The 19,567-nt window shown below is 54.8% G+C and overlaps 1 protein-coding gene across 4 annotated transcripts in view; it reads right to left on the bottom strand.

Annotated features, from left to right (window-relative positions):
• CELSR1 (cadherin EGF LAG seven-pass G-type receptor 1) overlaps positions 1-19,567 on the bottom strand; it is a 136,742-nt gene that overhangs the window by 94,859 nt on the left and 22,316 nt on the right. The gene's annotated exons all lie outside the window — the stretch shown is intronic.

Raw genomic sequence — 19,567 nt, 5'->3', positions numbered from 1 at the left:
CACCTGTGGGCTCCCAGACCCTGGCCCTGCTCTGATGCACCTGTGGGCTCCCAGACCCTGGTCTAGCTCTGATGTGCCTGCAGTTTCCAGAGTCGACCCAGCACTGACACACCTGTGGGGAAGAGCCCCTGAGGGCCTTCAAGTCCAGAAGTCCAGGGGTATGGGAGAAGAGAAAGGGAGGTGCTGGTGGGCCAGCTGAGGTGGTGGGGAGCCGGTCAGGGGAACTAGAATATACACGGCCCTCCCACCCTGGCTGCTCAGCCCCTGCAGGGCACAAGGCCCTCCGTCCTGCCCAGCCTAGGGTAGCAGCGGCCTGCCATAGGGTTAGCCTTCCTTAAGAGCCTGCACAGCATCTGACAGGGACTAGAAGGGCCACCCTCTTGGCCCCCAAATGTCTCCCTGCTCAGGGGCCCTGAAGTCCCTTCCAGAATCATTTTACTGACACCTCTTTTGAAATGCAAATAGCACTGCAAGTCTATATTAAACCCCTGACCTTTTGATGGGTTAGCTCCTCAAGTCAGAGGGCAGGGGCCAGCTCAGGCCTCCCTGGGGGCCGAGGGCAACTGCCCTCACACACTGAGAAGCCCCGTGGCCACTCCCTGCTACCCATGCTCTGGCCAGGCCCGGGGGGCGGGTACTGCTCGCAGTGTCCCCCCCCATGGGAGATGCTGCAGTGAGTGCCTGCTGTGCCCCCCCCCCAACATGCTGCCTGGGGGACCGAACAGCCAGCCTGGCCACCCGCCCTCAGTGGGGACAGCCACCCACCAACAGCAGCACATCATCTTTGCTACTTCCAGGGACCCTTCCCTCCAGTTGAGGGAGGGGTGACAAATCATTTTCTTGTGGAGAAAAGATCAAATATTGGCCCAGACGTCTATTAATTTGCAACTTACATCACAAGTGCTGAGAACAGAAGAGCAAGGATTTTTTTTTCCTGGTTAAATATTGGCTAAGGAAATTCCTATCCTGAATTTCAAGAGTTTGCTTTAGCATGACGGTAGGACGCCGTGGTTTAGACTGGTAGCCAGCAACTCTTGTGGAGGACGCAGGAGAGAAGTCACACCAACCCTCCCGGTGGACGTGAATCTTTCAGCAAACACAGAAAACGTGCCCGTTAGCAGCCTTTCTTCTTGTCTTCATTATGTCCTACGTGTGTTTCTTCAGTTGAGTCTTTTAATGACTTCTTTTGGGCCTCCTTCCCCTCCATCCAGATGGTGAAATTAGTCTCCAGTATTCACAGGGCAGGACAAAGATGTCTTTCCCACCTCGCATTTGGTTCTGGTGGGAGACAAGCCTCCTTCCTCCTATTCGCTCGCTTGGTGGGTCCCCCTCCGCGGCCTTTGTTAGCGGCCCCCCGAACTCCCTGCCCCTGAAATTAATGAGCTGGAGGCCTATTCGGAAGGTGGTGAGTAAGCAGATCCAAGGAAGACTCAGAGCTCCATTTGGACGGGGTGAGGCCGGTGCGCGAGCAGGCTGCGCGGGCAGAGGGCTCAGGATCAGACTCAGGTCAGGGGAGCCTCGAGGGGAGGGAACGTCTCAAGGGAAGCCGAAAGTCACACCGGGCCAGCTGACACACTGGTTTCGTGACATGCTCTGTGTCTGAGCGTCTCCAGGCCCGAAGGCTGGCCCGGCTCCCCGTCCACTTCCAGCCACATCTGCGCCGCGGGGGCTCGACAGGCTCCGCGCAATCCCGGGGCGAACACGTGGCCCAACAGTCTGGGGAATGGCTGGAACCGGAGCAGTGAGGGCCACCTCCGGACAGAGGGAGAACACGGAACCACAGCTGGCCTTCCACGCAACGCCGGCCCTGGACTGTGCTCTCAGGATGCTCTCGTGGAGCACAGACTTCCCAGAGCCGCGCATCGGGACACGGCCCGGGAGCAATGTTCGCGGAGAGGCACCGGGGCCCAAAGTTCCCCACCCCTACCTGTCAGCCCCATTCCCTCGAGGCCGGCGGGTCTCACCTCTGCTCCCAATCCTTGCAGGCTGTCCACTGAGCACCTACTGTATGCAGCCCTGCCCCTCCTCCACACCATGCCTCCGTCACGCTCTCATACACACATGCTCTAACACACTCACATACACACTTACACACCATACACCCACTCTCACTACACACTCATGCTGCACACTCACACTGCACACACACTACACACTCATGCTTCATGCAGACACATGTCCACACACTACACACATACATGTTCACACACTACACACACATCCACATCCCACACACACACTACACACTCACACACGATACACTCATAGACACACTCACACGTCCGAGGTTCGGCAGAACGCCAGTTCCAAGTTTGCTCTGGCGTCTTTAGCGTGGGTCTGAGCAGATGAAGAGATTAATCTAATATCAGATATCCTGTTATTAAGTGATTAAAAGATGACTTCAAGTAACAAAGTGGACTTCCCTCATACGGTACCCCAAGGGTCCTGAAAAGGATATAGAAGTTCACTCAGGAATTACCAAGCAACTACATTCACAAATTCAATTATAATTAGGAATTATTTGGTATAATAAACCTTTTTAAAGATCCTAATCTGCAACCTAAACTCAAATTAACTAATTAAAATTGTTGTCGCTCATTAATTCAACAAATATTTGCAGCCGTCTGTGTGCCAGGCCCAGATCCAGGACTGCCAAGAGGAAAACGCCAGTGCTGCCCTCTTAGCCTGGTAGGGGTGACAGCTGGGGCCACAGACAGGGTGTGGAAAGTGCCATGGGGGAGTGTTCAGAGTGAGAATGACAGTGTGGAGGAGAGGGGTGTCCGGGTGCTGGGGGGCAGGGTGTCCGGGTGCTGGGGGGAGGGGAGGGGTGTCCGGGTGCTGGGAGAGGGGGAGGATGTCAGGGTGCTGGGGGGAGGGGGAGGGGTGTCAGGGCGCTGGCGGGAGGGAGGAGGAGGGCTGTGGGGGAGGGGCCCCCCTGAGCTTCAGCTGCAGGAAGACAGGGCACTGTAGGCAGGACCAGCAGCTGGGTGAAGCCCTGTGGTCACCACACACCCAGGGCTGGTATCCGTCCCCGTATGTCACTGCACCTGGACACCCTGCCCCCCAGCACCCTGACACCCCTCTCCTCCACACTGTCATTCTCACTCACAAAGTGCTCTGTCCCAGAGGCACTCACAGCAGAGCTACACCACAGGCCCGGCTCCCTAGGTGGCCTCGACGGGGTGAGCGGCAGGGACACGAGCATGGCCTGGGAGGCTGAAGCACCAGGTGTTGGGCGGGTCATGGCTGCCCAACCTTTCCTGCCCTGAGCCTCTGCCCGTGCCAGCCACCTACAGGACCAAAGTGTGGCAGACAGAAAATGCAGCAGGTGGAGCATCCAGAGAGGCACCAGTGAATCATGTGTGCCCGTGTGTGTCCATGTGCCCCTGCCTGCGTGTGTGTGTGTGTGTGCGTGTGCGCACATGTGTGGACCAGGTGGGACCATTAGGGGGACGTGACTTTAATTGCCCGAGTCCCCAGCCCCACAGGCAGCTTTTCAGAAGGGCAAGTGTGCAAATGTGGCTGCACCTGGCACGGGGGTGGGACTCCTGGGGCAGCCCCACACGCCTCACTGAAGGACACAGAAGGAACAGCGGCTCCCCCAGTCCCACAGCAGGACAGTTTCCAGGAACAGCCTTTGCTGCTGCAGAGGGGAGGCTACTCCTTTACACTTCGGTGGCACTTCCTAGCATGTGACACCTGGGGTCACAGTGGCTGGGGGGGGATAACTCAGCTCAGACCCCCAGCAGGGCCCACACCCCACAGCAGGGCCAGGCCACTTTCCTGCTGGTTATACGCTGACCTAAAAAAGAATGGCCAGGATTTGGGTTCTTCCAAAGCAAGTAACAGTCTTCCGTTTGGAACAGTCTCAGGGAGGCCTGAGTGCTTTCTCTTTGCTCAGAATTCTTAACCAGCCCGTCGCTGTTGTACCCAATTCCTCAAGTTGTCACACCAAAAGTGCAAGCCAGTAATTATCTGGGGGTCTTCTTCCCCGCCCACTGGTGGGGGTGGGCGGCATGCTGTCTGACCCGGTGCTGGTGACTCTTAACCCGAGGCCCGGCTTGCCCACCGTCACCACCACCACGAAGGGCGTACTGACGGCAGGAAAGGCCGAGCGCCGGCGCCCCGGCCTCTGCCGGAGCCGAGGGGCTGTCCCACCCTTTCCAAAGAGGGGGCAGCCACTGCTCAGCTGCTGAGGGACCTCTGCAGCCCCAGCCTCCCCACCCTCAGAGATGGTCCCCAGCCCAGGCCTCTACAGGCCCACAGAGGCCAGCGCTTGGAGCAGGCCTAGGTTGCTCTCTCACAAGCGCCTGAGAACAGCTTTCGGGCTGTCCAGGAAAATGCCAGTGTTTCCTACACTCTCCGGCCTCCAGGTTCCAAGGACAGCAAGGTCTCGGACCCAGAAGCGCAGCCCAGACTAGCGCTGCCCGGCCTGGTCAGCGTGAGAGCAGGCTCCTCCTTGCCCTCGTGGGCTCGGCCTCACGCCCAGCAGGGCTGAGCTGGCCGCGTGAGACAGTCTCCGAGACCCGCCCTGCACAAGCACAGAGCGCCCCGAGTTTGCGTGGCATGTGCCCTCAGACCCACAGGGTCCCCACACGAACTCACGTCTGTCGAGACAGGAGCTTTGAGCCAAGCTGGGCTCCAGAAACAGGTGGGGACACCTGTGGCCACCTCTGTCCACAGGTTCCTGTTCTCCGTCCATCTAAAGGTTTGACGTCACAATGACAGACAAAGCAAAGACACTCGCCTGGGCACTCTAGGGTCATGATCATCTACTCACAATACACCTCTGAAACGTGACCTGGAGGCAAAACACTGCCCCCCTCACGTGGCACCAGCTGCAACCTGCAGATGTGGGGGGGCTGGGGTTCACTTGTAAACAACAGAAGAATCCACATCAATGTCCGGCAGGCGCTGCCTCTGCTCCTCCTCGGGTCCCGTTTGCTGTCTCCCTGCCGTTCCCGTCGACAGCCCCACCCACCGTGAGCGCCCAGCCTGGCCCAACCCAGCTCCATGCTCCATCCTTGTCCTGCAGGCTGTGTCCTGCCGGGCAGCCTCCATTCCCCTGTTTTGGAGACCAGGCCTCCGAGGGTCAGCAGGTTAAATGAGATCACCGGGCTGGTCAATGACACGCCAAAATGCAAACCCACATCCATCCAGGGGCCCCCTGCCCACCAAGCCCGCTGCCTCTCGCACGCCGGGAGTTTGCTCCTTGGGCAAGCCTGACACCACTGGATCAAGACACACTCCAGGCACGGGAAGGGGTTCTGCTGAAAATCACGCTCCGTGGATCTTCCAAAGCAGGGCTTCTCCGCCTTAGCACTCTGGACCTTCGGACTGGATCATTCTTTGCTGCATGGGGCTGTCCTCTGCACTGAAGGACACTGAGCAGCATCCCTGGCCTCTGTCCATGAGATGTCTGAAGCAGGTGCACACGCACACACGCACACCACCACCACCATCCCGTGACGGCCAAAATGTCTCCAGCCACCACCAAACGTCTCCCAGGTGGCAAAATCGCCCCCATTTGAGGAGCAGTGAAGAAACCCAGCCAGAAAGGTTTTTTTAAAGATGTTTTTCTTGTAAAAGAGGAGAAAAGGAGAAAAAAAATACTAAGTCACTCTATTTTGTTAATAGTCGCAAGCAAGTAAGGCAAGGCCGTCACAGTGTCTGTGAGTTGTGAGATGCTACGTTGAACAACTCGGGAGGCAGAAGGGAGGAGAAGGGGGCGCTGGGACACGCTGCAACACGTGAAGGCCAGAGCTGGATGTCCACTCCAGGCACTTCCCAGGCTCCAGGCAGATCCTGGCGTGCACGCACCCCCCGTTCATTCCAGGAATGAAGCCGACCAGCATGCCAGGTGCTGCCAGAGATCTCCATGCTCACAGGCTAGCCTTGTTGCAAAACCCAAGTTCCACTTTCCATTATAAAATTCTACTTTAAAACGTGTCTGCCAGGGGCGCCTGGGTGGCTCAGTCGTGAAGCGTCTGCCTTCGGCTCAGGTCATGATCTCAGGGTCCTGGGATCGAGCCCCGCATCGGGCTCCCTGCTCCGCGGGAAGCCTGCTTCTCCCTCTCCCGCTCCCCCTGCTTGTGTTCCCTCTCTCGCTGTGTCTCTCTCTGTCCAATAAATAAATAAAATCTTTAAAAAATTAAATAAATAAAATGTGCTCGCCATTAGTGGTCTCAGTTAACGGGTCTGTTGTGTTTATATAAACAAGCAACAAGGAGCTGAAGTAATTTTCACTCAAAACCACAGTGTCCTGTTCTAACTCCCCAGTCTTCCTGGCTTAACTCCAACCAGGGACAAAAACTACCTCCTTCCTTTCTCTCTTCCCTACAACTGACCCTTTGGTTTTCAAAACCAACAGTTTGTGTTGTTCTGACGTTGATGTATTTTCTTCCGCATTAGAATCAGGCTTTTGGTAACAGGAGGAAGGATTAAAAGGCAAAGTGAACATGGAAAATCTTTAAATTTTCTCTGGCAGAGAGAAAAGCATATAAGAAAACAGACTGAACCAAATCCTGCTTTGCAGCCAGTCAGGCCTGCTGGGCACCATATCCACGCAGTAGCCTTCCCCCCCGTGTACACACTCTCAGGACCCCAAGGGGGTGGCTCCTCTAGAGACTTTGTTAGGCCCCAGTACCTGTTATGGGACAGAGCAGTAACCTGGGCTGGGGGTGATCTTCTGACATCTGGGTGCCTGGGAGCCTGGGAGAGCCACGCATGACCACCACAAGGGCCCCTCGCCTGCAGGTGTGGGGCCCGCCAGTCCAAGTGGGGACTGGCTCTGCAGGTCTGTGCAGCTCCCCCAAGGTCGGCACAGCACAGAGCAGGGTGGTGCGCCTTCTCTCTCCCACGCAGGGCTCCTTTGGCAGAACAGCATGGAATCTGACACCCGCACGTGGAAACCCATACCCCACAGTCCTCTCAAGTTACATTCGAGGGGACTCTTCCATCTTCCAGCTGCATCTTGGTTATGAGGGAGAGGACCTGCGAGCAGGAGTGGTGCCCGTTTCCAGAGCTGCCTTTGCGGGACAGCGCACACGTGCGGGATGGGAGTGAGGGGGGCTCTGAAAAAAGACCCCTCCAAAGATACTCCATGCTGGAGGACATTGGTAATTCAACTCTGATTTCTTCATTTACTCCTTATTACTTGATCAGCTGTGGTTTTTGTTTTTGATTTTTTTCTTTTTTAAGTAGGCTCCATGCCCAACATGGGGCTTGAACTCACAACCCTGAGATCAAGATTCACCTGCTCTACCAATTAACCCCAATCAGTTGTGCTTTTAAACAGTGGAGTCTGTTTTCTGGGCTCTCTAGTCAACTCTGCTAGCTGATCTGGCTATCCTTGGCCACTGACAGACTCTCTTAACTACAGTGACTTTCTAATAAGCCTTGGCATCCAGCAGACCAGGTCCCCCCACCTTGTTTTTCTTCAAGATTGCCTTGGCTCTTCTCAGCCAATTTTATTTACATGTAAAATTTACATACAATTTTACTTACATATAAAACTTAAATGGGTTTTGGTTAGTACCGCACTAAACCAGTACAACTGTCTGGGGGGAAACGACATCTTTATGATATTAAGACTTCTAATCCATGAAAATGCCTAACCACTCCCCCCGCCCCAATTTATCCAAGTCTTCCTGAATTTCTCACAACAACATTTTAATCTTATTAGATTTATTTTTGGTTATTTGATCCTTTCATGCTACTGAAAATAATACATGTCATTTCATTTTCTATTTATTGCTGGTACACAGAAACACATTTAATTTTGCATATTATCCAAGTATCCAGCAATCCTGCTGAACTCACTTATTATTTTAATCATTTATTTGCATATTCTTTTAGGTTTTCCTTGTATGTAACCATATCATCTGTGTATAAGAGCAGTGTTATCATTTATAATAAAGCAGTATTATGTTTTTATCTGGTTTTCCTTTTTCTTGTCTTATTGCCTTGGCTAAGATTTCTAATACAATGTTGCATATCTGGCATCTAAAACAAAGTCTGGCAAACAGTAGAAACTAAATGAATACTGACTGAGAAAATGAATAACCTAAATTTTCACAAGCTGCCAGAACTGAGCTAACCAATCACCAAAAACTAGCATCAGCACGTCTCTCTGCTCACGAGGTCGCTATTGGACTTCACGCCAGGAGGTCCTAACCTGCTTGTGAACAAACAAGCAGGGTCTGCACAGGATCTGAGAGGGTAAAGGCTACTTGACCATGAAAGGAGACAGGAGAAAAGGGGGGAGGGCATAAAAGAGCTGAAAGAAAGAAACAAGACCTATATTACATGGAGCCAACATGATGGCTCTCCCAGAGAAATCAAATAAGAAATTATTTGATTTGACCAGAGAGCCTGAGTAGGTGGTCGGATGCAAAATCACAAGCCAAAAGTTCCATTACTTTTCAACACCCAGCAAAAGCCAGTCAGAAAGTGCAACTGAAAGTAAGAGAGTCCTTATCGCAAAGGCAGCAAAACCCATAAAATCCCTAGAAATGAACCTAAAATGAAATACATATGCGGAAACCATGGTTAGTTTTACCACAACAAAAGATGTTAAGGAATGAAGAAATGTGCCAGGTTTCTCAAAAGAAAAACATTGTAAAGAAACCACTTTGTTCCACGGTGTATTAGCTTCCTAGAGGTGGCATAACACAATGGAAAATTATTCTCTCACAGCCAACGAGGCCAGAAGTCTGAAATCCAGATGCTAGCTTGGCAGCACTGGCTCCTTCTGGAGGCTCGAAGGAGAATCTGCTCCCTGCCTCTTCCCAGCTTCGGTGGTGGCTGGCAATCCTTGGGTTCCTCGGGTTGGCACTGCACCACCCAATCTCTGCGTTTGCCCTCACAGGTCCTTCCTCCCTCTGTGCCCCCTCCCCTCCTCTTCTCAGGACTTGTCACTGGATTTAGGGCCCACCCTAAGTCAAGAAAATCTCATCTTGCAATCCTTGGCTTAACTATCTCTGCACAGACCCTTTTCCAAGTAAGGTCACATCCACAGGTTCTAGATACATGTATCTTTTGGGAGGATCACTCTTCAACCCACGGCGCAAAATCATCCGTAAACATAATGTGATTCTCACCAGAATTCCCAGGGGAGAGGCCCCTGGGTGGCTCAGTTGGTTAAGCATCAGACTCTTGATTTCGGCTCAGGTCGTGATCTCAAGGTCCTGAGATCGAGCCCTGCACTGGGCTTCACGCTCAGCAGAGAATCTGCTTGAGATTCTCTCTGCCCCTCCCCCTGCCCATGCTCTCTCTCTCAAATAAATAAATAAATCTCTTTTAAAAAACTTCCTGGGGATTCTTTTTTAATTCAAAAGACTTTTACAAAGTATTAAGTTCACGTAAACGGGAAAATACAGGGCGCCTGGGTGGCTCAGTGGGTTAAGCGTCTGCCTTCGGCTCAGGTCACGATCCCAGGGTCCTGGGATCCTGCTCGGCGGGGAGTCTGCTTCTCCCTCTCCCTCTATCCCTCCCCCCTACTCAGGCTCTCTCTCTCACACACTCTCTCTCTCACAAATAAATAAATAAAATCTTTTAAAAAAAAAGAAAATCCATAAGCATGGCCAAGAAAATTATGGAAAAAACAACTGGCTTTCGGAACATGCTATAATGCACCTGTAATTCAAACAGCGTGGTGGTGTGGGGTAGGAACAGCTACGTGGGACGCCGCGGGGGCATTGCCACTTGTGATAAAGGGGAGGGGTGTGCGGTCCGCAAATAAAGGTGTTGAGAGAGTTGGGAAAAACATCATTCGCTTCACACCATCTCACCCACAACAGAGCCAGGCATGACAGGGAGATAAGACTGCAAAACACTGAACACGTGGGACAATTCTATGACCCTAGGGCTGGAATGCTCAACCCCAACCAGAAACCACCTAGAAAAAGACCAGGAACAGGCCACAGAAGAAACGCTAATGACCGACACACACGTTAGAAAAGAAGCCCCCCTTCAAAGGAATCCGAGAAAGGTAAAAACGGAACAGTGGGTTATTTTATTTCACCCAGCAGATGGGCAAACATCTCAGGCAGCAACAACATCAAGTTTGGGGGATACACACACTAGCAAGCCTCTGTGGCAAGAATTTAGAAGTCTTTGGAAGTGTTTTTAGAAGACAATTTGGTGATCTGATCAAAATGTAAACATCCCATACGCTCCGAACAGTGAACCCACTTGTATGTGTCTATTTTCAGGAAGCCCTCGCAAAGACTGCTGTCCAAGGATACTCACGCCTTCGTTACAACAGCAAGAACGGGGACACAGCCCGCCGGGGCCGCCGTCGACCCCCCCAAGCACAAGCACGGGGTGTTCCTTGCACGGGAACTCTCAAGCCGGGCGAGTCAGCACCCCCTGCGCCCCTGGCCCATCGCCTGGCCCCCCTCTGCTTTCGCCTCCCAGACCCCCAGGCCGCCAGGTGCCATGGCTGAAGCCCCTCCTAGAGCAAAGCCCTGCTCCCTCTCCTCAGGGCCACCCCCTTGCCCAGGCCCACAGTGCTGCTCTAACGGGAAAGCTGGGCTCACGGCCCCCCGAGGGATGTAGGGGACCCAAGGGAGTTCTCAGATCACAGCAGCAAAACCCGGTGCAGGGTTTCAACTCTGGCTGGAGGTGCCCTTTTATATGGCGGCCCTGGCCCCTCCCCCAAGGCTGGGGTCACATTCACAGCTCGGCGGTAACCACGGAAACGGGCAGCCCCACGTTGATGAGTAACCCCGGGGACAATGACAACCACGGCTCAGTGCCTATTCAGATGGCTGGGCGGGCTGAATGGGAGCCCGGCACAAAGGCCACTGGCAAAGTGAGGCGGGCTCCCGCTTCCAAAGGGGGTGTAAATGACGCCATAACTTGTCACAAAAGAAGAGAGGCCCTGGTGGCCCACACCTGGGCTTCTTGATCTTTGGGGGAATTTACAACAATGACTCTGCAGGCGCCCCGTCCTTCTTTTCTGGAAGTGTATTTTAGAACCATCCCCTGGTCTATATTCCAGGCGACCCGGAGGCATTCAAATGCACAATGGAACGCCCCAACAGGCCCCTCGCTGGGTGTCTGTCGGAGAGACTGGAAACTGGCCGGGGAAGCAGGGTCACCCGGAGCCCCAGCAGCTACCATGCGTGACACAGGCCAAGTGGCCCCATGTGCTCGCCAGGCGTGGGGGCCGGTCAGAGCCCAATCACCAGGCCTTCCCGGGCCACATACCTAACACCGCCAACCGTTTACGACTCTCTACAAAGGCAGAACTGAAACGTTATTTTATTATTATTTTTTAAATTATTTTTTTAAGTGGGCTCCAGGCTCACTGCAGGGCTTGAACTCACCACTCTGAATCAGTCCCCCGACTGAGCCACTCAGGCGCCCCAGAAATGTCATGTTGAAACCAACATCACCCTTTGATGTTTGAACATCTCCAATGAGAAATAACTGAATGCCTCTTTCCATTAACTCAGGGACTAGCTCCCCAGAAAGAATTACTGAATATTTCTTAAGCCCCCTGCGGCATAACTGGGAGCTTCCTTGACTTGGAGAGAAGGTAAAATCAAATCATCTGGCCATTATCCTTCGGAGAAGTACCGGTGAAGGCACACAGAGTCAGAGCGGTTTGGGACTCGCCTCTACTCTGAAGGAGGAGGGCAAGCTCCTGACATGTTCTATCACGATGCAGAAAAGCACTCATAGAAAACAGGATGTTTTATTGGGCAATAAGCTCTAGAAATCACTAATGACAAGGGTGACTCTCCCGGAGCCCTGACGGCATGGGGCATGGCCAATACTTTGCTAGATGCTTTGCAAACACCTGTGAAATAAGAACCATGGTCCCCATTTGTCACACAAGAAAATCAAGGTTCTGAGAGGTTATGTGACAAACCCAAGGTCACGAGGTAAGTGACATGAGAACCCCACACCCATCCCCTCCTTCTCCTGCCTCTCTCTAACTGCCCCCCCTTAACTTTAAGTACCGAACAACAACAAATCAGGAGGGAGATGTTTTTGACAGAATGCACGCTCCGTCGGAGGTAGGACAGGGAGGAGCGACGTTCAAATACTTGGCGTGGAGTGTGACCTGTGTGGACACTCACACCCGGAGTGGTTAGGTTAGGTACCTTTCTCGGAGCTCCCCGGGAAACCTGCACCCCAGGGCACGTGGTTAGCGTCTGAAGGACTCTCACTGGACCTGCCACTCCAGGACACTCTCCCGTCTCTGTCCCTGAGAGGCTCTTTCCTGGTGACATAGTGGCTCTGGATGTACCAGCTCTACTAACAACACCCAGCAGCCTCTGACCCTCGCAGGGATAGGACCGAAGAACCCAGCAGGCTCAGAGCCTGCACACCTGGAACGGAGCCCTGACCCCACGAATCCCACCTGCCCGTGGCCTGGTGGTATTTTTAATCAGTCACTGGGGCTTTCTGCTGTCAGGAGGTCAGCCAGAGAAATGTGCTAGATGATTCGCCATCTGCTTCCAGTGGCCCTTTCGTGCCAGATGCCACTGGGCAGCTAGAGGACACTGAGGCTCAGGCCAGGAGCCACGACCAGACTTTGTCTGCTTCCTAGTGGCTATCTGTCCAGGTAGGGAGTCAGCCGGAAGCTCCCTGTCCCCCCATCACCCCATGATGGCGGGGCCACCAGTGGTCACTGCCGGAGAGAACTCGACCAGCAGCGGCAGCGGTCAGTTCCCTAACAAGGAGCAACCAAGGGGCCAGAGGCTAGGCGAGGGGTTGATGGCTGGACATCGTTATCATTCCTTCATCTAATCCTCAAGCAACCCTATGGGGTCGGCAGTTCTAAAAAACAGAAACTGGGGCCCAGAGAGGTTGTGCACATTGTCCCAGGGCATGCAGAAGCCATAAATGAAAATGACTGGATTTACAACAAAACCATTGAGACCCACATGGTCGGGTTGAAAAGATACCATCAGTTACAAGAAAAATACAAAATTGCAAAAAAAAAAATAGTTGCAACAAGTTAAAAAATATAAAGATGTATCATAAATAAAGAGTAAATGTAAGTCAATATAAATCCGTGTACTTGTAGATATATTTTAAATCTACAAAGAGTACCTGTAAATCAAAAGAGCAGCAATGTAACTGCGAAAATAAACTGGCAATTCTCAGAAGGATTAGGGAGGATGGATAACATGAAACACTGCTCCCTTTCCCTAAAGAAGGACACAAGTCAAGAAAAGACATTCGGTTTTTGCCCATAAGATTAGAAAAGATAAGAAAGACTTCCCTTTGCAATGATGATATTCAAACACTGCTCATTCTGGTATAAATCAGTACAAACTTTCCAAAGGCAATTTGACCAAGGTTATCAGAATACAGTGAGCAGAACTTTGGCACCAATAATTTCATGTCTAGAAATTTATTATTCGGGATAACCTCAAAGTTAAAAACACACACGCCACGCTAATGTTTGCTGCAACAGTCTTAGAGGAAAGGGGAATCCCGAAACAAATATACAGTAAGTGAGAATTGGCTGAAAACAACACATTCTACTCACACAATGGCAACTGTCACAAGGATTAAGAGCAGGGTGGATCCTCATACTTACGCTGGGATGGAAGGTCCACTGGCTCATTTACAAAGCAAGCTGTGCTTGGGGGTGCACGGGGGAAATGCAGAAATACTACACATTTATACCTGGAGAAAAACGTACGGAGGACACGCAGAAAATGTTGGTTTTCTACTCTGCATTTCTGATCATCTGAATTTTCACAGGTCATTTTACTTTTTTGATTAGTAAGATTCTTAAGAATTTTTTAAAAGTATGGGAGCCTGGGTGGCTCAGTTGGTTAAGCAACTGCTTTCGGCCCAGGTCATGATCCTGGAGTCCCGGGATCGAGTCCCACATCAGGCTCCCTGCTCGGCGGGGAGTCTGCTTCTCCCTCTGACCCTCTTCCCTCTCGTGCTCTCTATCTCTCATTCTCTCTCTCTCAAATAAATAAATAAAATCTTTAAAAAAAAAAATTAAAAAAAAAAAAGAATTTTTTAAAAGTAAAATGAATCTCTGTCACCCACCCTTCCCCTCCCCGCAAAAAGAAGTCGCCGACGGCTGGTTCTGGAAGGTCTGATAAGCTTCCGCTGGGCAGTGCCTCTGAGCACCTGGCACCTGAAAGAGCAGCAGTCCCAACAGCCCGGCGGCTCCAGGGAGGAAGCCCGTCCTTCCTCCTCAGACACCTTTGCTCCCCTCCGTTTTTCAGACCCCAGCTCAACCCTTCCCTTCCCAGATCTGAGACCACTGGGGGTCCAGCTGACCAGGGGCCAGCCAACCCCTTCTGTCCCATGCCCCACCCAAGCCCAGCAAGTGCAGACAGGTGTCCGACCCCCTGGAATTCTCACCCTTTTCCAAGACCACTGCCTCAGGGAGGATGTCCCTAGAATATGCGACATTTAGGATCTGGAACAGCCTTCAGGGCGCACAGCTCCCCGTGAAGTGTCGCAGCCGCGCCAAGCTGACAACGCACAGACTGGCCACAACCAGGAGTTGTGTTCTGACTTTCAGATCTCTGTGCCGCCGTCCACGTGCAGACAGACGCCAAGATCTCTGCGCAAGATGCCCGGTAACAGGGAACAGAGGCTGGGCGGGGGGCTTCCCGCTCAGTCGTCTGCTCCACTTGGATGCACTGTGCACACGCACACTGAGCACGTCTTCCAAACACTGGAAACTCTGCGCCAATGGAGACCCTCAGGGCAGCAACCAGGGGCCCTGGAAAGGCCTGTCGGGGGGCCTCTGTCCAGCTCCCCAGTGCCCGCTGCAGTTTGGGGGGAGACCAGGAGTCACCTCCCCGTAGGTGGGCAAATTCGCACTGAGGCGGTGGGGAGGGGTCCCTACGCTGACCCTGCCACCCAACACGGAGCGCAGGGCTGACTTCACCAGCCTCCTGAGTGGCCCCAGGTTGGGGGGGCTGCAGCGGCCCCCACTTGCACAAGCTGGGTCCCCACGGCCCCCAACACAGCCTGTAGCAGGAGTGTAGATCCCCGCCAGTCGCTCCTCCCACGTCCCCCCCCCCAACCAGGCCACTCACTGCCCTTCAGCCCAAATGACCTGTCCCTGACCCTCCTCCCCACTCCAAGCCCTCCACCCAGGCCTCAGAGGCTGCATTCTGGGCCCTCCCTGCCCCCAAACAGGCTGGCTGTGCCCCCTGGCACCCCACCCTGCCCCGAAGTGCTGGGTGCCCCCGTTCAGTCGGGTGCGTCTGCACTGTAGGGTAAGTGCCGTGAGGGGGTGTGCTACCTGTTCCAGTCTCTGCCCGGTCCTCAGGACAGAACACAGCCTGGCACATAGGTGCTCAATAAAGATGTGCAGGCTGACCCAATGGAGAAATGAACACGCTCACCCCCTAGTACCTGCCTTCCACCTCAACACACTGTCTTGAGCTATGTCCATTTGTCTACCAGTCCCCTGGCTGTGGGCCCCTTAGAACAACCATGCTGGGGGGCCTGGCCCCCATAGCCATGATACCCATGTGGTGCAGAATCCCCGCTGCACGTGGCCTACCCTCACCCCCCCCCCACTTCCAGGAGGAGAAAGGAAGCTCAGGGGCAGAGCCCTCCACCTGCTCTGCCCAGACACCCACGGTGCTCCACGGGCATTTGTCGAGGCAACAGCCCCAACACGGAAATCATTCTCAGCCCCTGACCACAGACCCTTCCACCCCACTCTTGCCCGAATGTCACCTCTGCAGCTCCAGACGCAGCACGAGCTGACCTTGGGAGCTGACTAGCCTCCTGGAGAGAAGCTTCTAGCAGGCAAGCCAGGTGCACCTCCTCAGGTGCGGGGCATGTGCTTACAAGTGCCCGTGCAGGGGGAGCTGGGCAGGGGGCACCTATCGGGTCAGACCTGTCACGTGCTTGGTGTCGCAGCCCCTCCAAGCCGTCCTGGAAGACCCTTTGTCGTGTGGCATTTCTCACATGCACGGGCCCCTCTCCCCCCTAAAGCATATCGCTTACTTGCCAAATTCCGAGTGGCCCCGATGCCCCTCACCGCGGCCCCCCTGCCCCACCGTGGCTGCCTGCTTGGGTCTCTCCCACTGGCCCTGTTTCCAGAGCTTGCTTCCCTCCAAGGATCTGCATGAGCCTCGGTTTGGCTGATCCTAGGACTGAGTATGCTCCACAATCTATAAACAGCACATGCCCCATGGGGCATGCTGGGAAGACCCTGCCGTGTGAGTGTGCTCCGGGAGCTGGGCCGGCCCCGCGTCTGGGGACCTGGGACCCGGGGGCGACCTCAGGGCAGGCCTGCCAGGCGTCAGCTGCCTCAGGCTGCCACACCAGCCACGGAGAGCGCGAAGACAACCTCTGTGTCCCCAGAAGGCTCCAGAACACCCGGGCTCTCCCGGTTTCATTTCCCGTCACCTTTGCCACCACAGCCTCTGTCCAGGCAGGACAGCACAGTGTCCAGCGTCTTCTTTGTGCCATTTTAAAGGCATCATCCTAATGTGAAACAGCTCCCGGGTGCCCTGTCCCTGCGTCTGGCACCCCCCTGCCAGCCCTGCTCCGTCAGCAGTGCCCCCCAGGACCTGCAGTGGGTGAGGAGGGGCTGGGGGCCAGGAGGCTGCAGACACCCCACCGGGGCAGCACAGCCTCCGGGCTGGGTCCTGGGAGTCCGAAGACAGCCAGGCTGTCCACCATCACAGGGACGAGTCGGGGGCACGGGGGGGGCAGGACCTGCAGGATCCATGTACCCAGGATGTCCGCACAGTGGCACTCATCACACTCCCTTACTGATGAGAGGGTGATGGGCACCCCAAATCATACAGCCAGGTGGGGAGGGGCTGAGCCAGTGTCTCCAACTGGGACCCGGGACCCGGGACCCGGGCTGCACCTCTCTTTGGTGCCTTTACCATGCTCCACTGTCTTAATGCAACCAGTCCCAGGCCAAACCCACCAGACCGCACACACCGTGACCCCCGCAGGTTTCCCGGGGGCCCCCCCAGTGCTGGAGGCTATGCCAGGTACAGAGGAGTCACAGGGCGACAGACTTGGAGCCGGCCCTCTGGACGGGCTGCCCGGCTCGAGTCATCTTGGTGTTGGGGGGCTGGGGACACGTGGTGACATCTGGAGACATGTTTGGTTGTCACGACTCGGGGGGTAGCGACATAGTGGGTGGAGGCCAGGAAAGCTGCTCCACATCCTACCATCTCGGGACAACCCACCACAGAGACCGTCCCAGCCGCAAATGTCAACAGGGTCCAGGGGGCAGGCCTGCTCTGGGGGACGGACAGAGACGAGGAGAAGGGGCTCTGTGGCTCCTGGGGAGGGGCTGGCCTCAGGGAGCCCGCTCAGGGAAAGCCCTCTGAGGAAGGGCCACCTTCGGGGGCTGACCAGGGGACGGCCCAGGGGCAGCCCCAGACAAGGGCTGGTCCTCACCCGCACACAGCAAGCTGTTGGGCCCATCCAAGGAGGCATGAAGGAGCCCGGAGCCCTTCTCTCTTCCATTCAGCCCCGACAACATCCCTCTCAGGGGGCACGGAGCTTGCCACCTCCTCCAGAAGGCCCCTCTTCATGTGCAGCACACGGGCCAGGGAACAGAGAGAGCCCAGGAGAGAGAATGTGTCCCTTCCAGGGCAGTTGGTGACAGGACCCAGAGATGCACAGGAGCTGGCTGGTGAAGCGGTGAGCCAGGCTTGGCCCTGAACCGTCCAGCACGCGGGGACGGGCCTCTGGGCGGCTGTCCTCAGAGTCTACCTCTGGTCCGTCCATTAAGGTGAAGCCACAAAAGCTAAGGGGTTCAGGTGTGAAACAACCCGATGACTGTTTCAAAGCGAGGGATCCAAGGCCGAACACTTACGGAAGAGACCCCTTGGCTGCTGGGCTCATCCCAAGGGGATGGCAGCTCCCCTTCCCGGGGCGTCCCTCCAAGGTAATTCAAGTGAGCTGGACACACAAATGGTCCTTCAGGGCCCCACTGTCCCGGGACAAAAGAACGGCCCTTCAGTGTACCGGCCCCAGAGGTGCCTCCCGAAAGCTCAGGGAGTGCCATTGCCATGACAGCCCTGCTCTCCAGGGCCCGGAGGGAGGCACGTGGCCCATCCAGGATGAGCCCCACGGTCACTTTCTGAGAAGCAGGAAAGCCACCTTCCTCCTGGCAGCACTCGGCGGCGGGAAAGGTCCGAACGAGCAGAGGAAAAACGGTGATTTAAACCAAAACGTCAGTGAGGACTTGCTCTGGGGTGATTTCCTGCTTTCTCCTTTACGCTCTTCTGTACTGCCAGAATTTTCTAGAATGAGCATGGTTCTCGTTGTGAACGAACCTAACATGTTTTTGATTCTGAAAAGCAACTTCTATTAATACTCCCTAAGAAAGCTTTATTAAAAAACTAAAACTAGACGGTGCCGGCCTTCTTCAGGGTATGTCCGCTCGGCAGTTTTTCTGGTTTTGTTTTCACCCGGGGCACTGAGGGTGGGGCAGAAACCACAAGACTGTGCGGCCAAGGGGCCTCCCCCCAGGCCCCTCCCAGGCTCTGAGAGTCCACGGAACCCACCGTTGGTCACAGTGTCACGGCTCCCCCAGGCAAGCAGGACCCGGAGTTAATCTTTCCTTTCATTCTACTCTATAACACAATATGAACTGTGCTCTCTTCGGCATGCTTTCAATCATTCATTCAAAATACACTGACCATGTCTTCACCTCGGGCTGGGGCTCTGCAGCACCGAGAGCCGGGAGATGCCAGGGCCTGAGACACCCAGGGAGCGGTTGACACTCTGTGGGGCCACGGTCCCCCAGGGCCCCTGAGGCATGATGGGGCTGCCTGGGGGTGACACTGAGGGTGCAGGGCAGAGGGAGCGGAAAGAGCAGGTAGGCAGGCGGGGGGTCAGGGGGCCCCGGGCGCCCTCAGTGTCCAGGCGCTGCCAGCCCGGCGAGCGTCTCCGGATAATTAGATCCAATTACCCGCCTCCCTTCTTGAAACTCAGCCCAGGCATTGAATGAACGCGTCCCCTTGCCCGGACCACATAACTGTGGAGTGACGGATTCCTCCCCTTTTCTTCCCAACATCAGCTCTTTCTGCCATGACATGCTTGGCATCCTGCTGCCTTTGGGGAAGGACAAGTCATTTCCGTCCTGAGGTCCCCGAGCTGGCACATCCCCGCCCTGAGCCCGGGGCCCCCTGCCTCCGGGGAACCGCAGGGTCTCACTGCTGATTGTAATCCTCTGTAAATCAGACGGTACAAGGGAAACTGTGTGCACGATCCCTGCAGGCCAAAAGGTCTGTGAATTGGCAAGGAGCTAAAATCCACGTTCAAAACCATTCCCCCACGGAGGGTCCTAAGTCGGGTTTCTTGGGAAGCCCGGTCAGCCCGCACCCGGCTCCACACTGACAGGGCTGAAGCAGTTCCCCAGAGACGTCTACGAGGACATGGAGGTGATCCTAACTCACTACAGTTCCAGTTTGAGCACTTGCAGCCACACCCTCTCCCCTAAATCATCGGGAGCAAAGATCGGGGGGGCCTGGGGGGGCTTCATATTTGCCGTAATGAGACCCTGCCTAGGGGGCTGCTCTGTTTGGCCCTCAGCCCCTGCGCACCAGCCGGGGGGGCCATGGCCTGGAGCGCA

This window comes from Callorhinus ursinus, unplaced genomic scaffold (genome assembly GCF_003265705.2).
Source record: "Callorhinus ursinus isolate GAN/ISIS: 27379988/994484 unplaced genomic scaffold, GSC_fseal_2.0 scaffold48, whole genome shotgun sequence".
Classification (NCBI taxonomy): domain Eukaryota; kingdom Metazoa; phylum Chordata; class Mammalia; order Carnivora; family Otariidae; genus Callorhinus; species Callorhinus ursinus.
The sequence above is the reverse complement of the archived record's forward strand: the minus strand, read 5'-3'. Positions and strand labels throughout refer to the sequence as shown.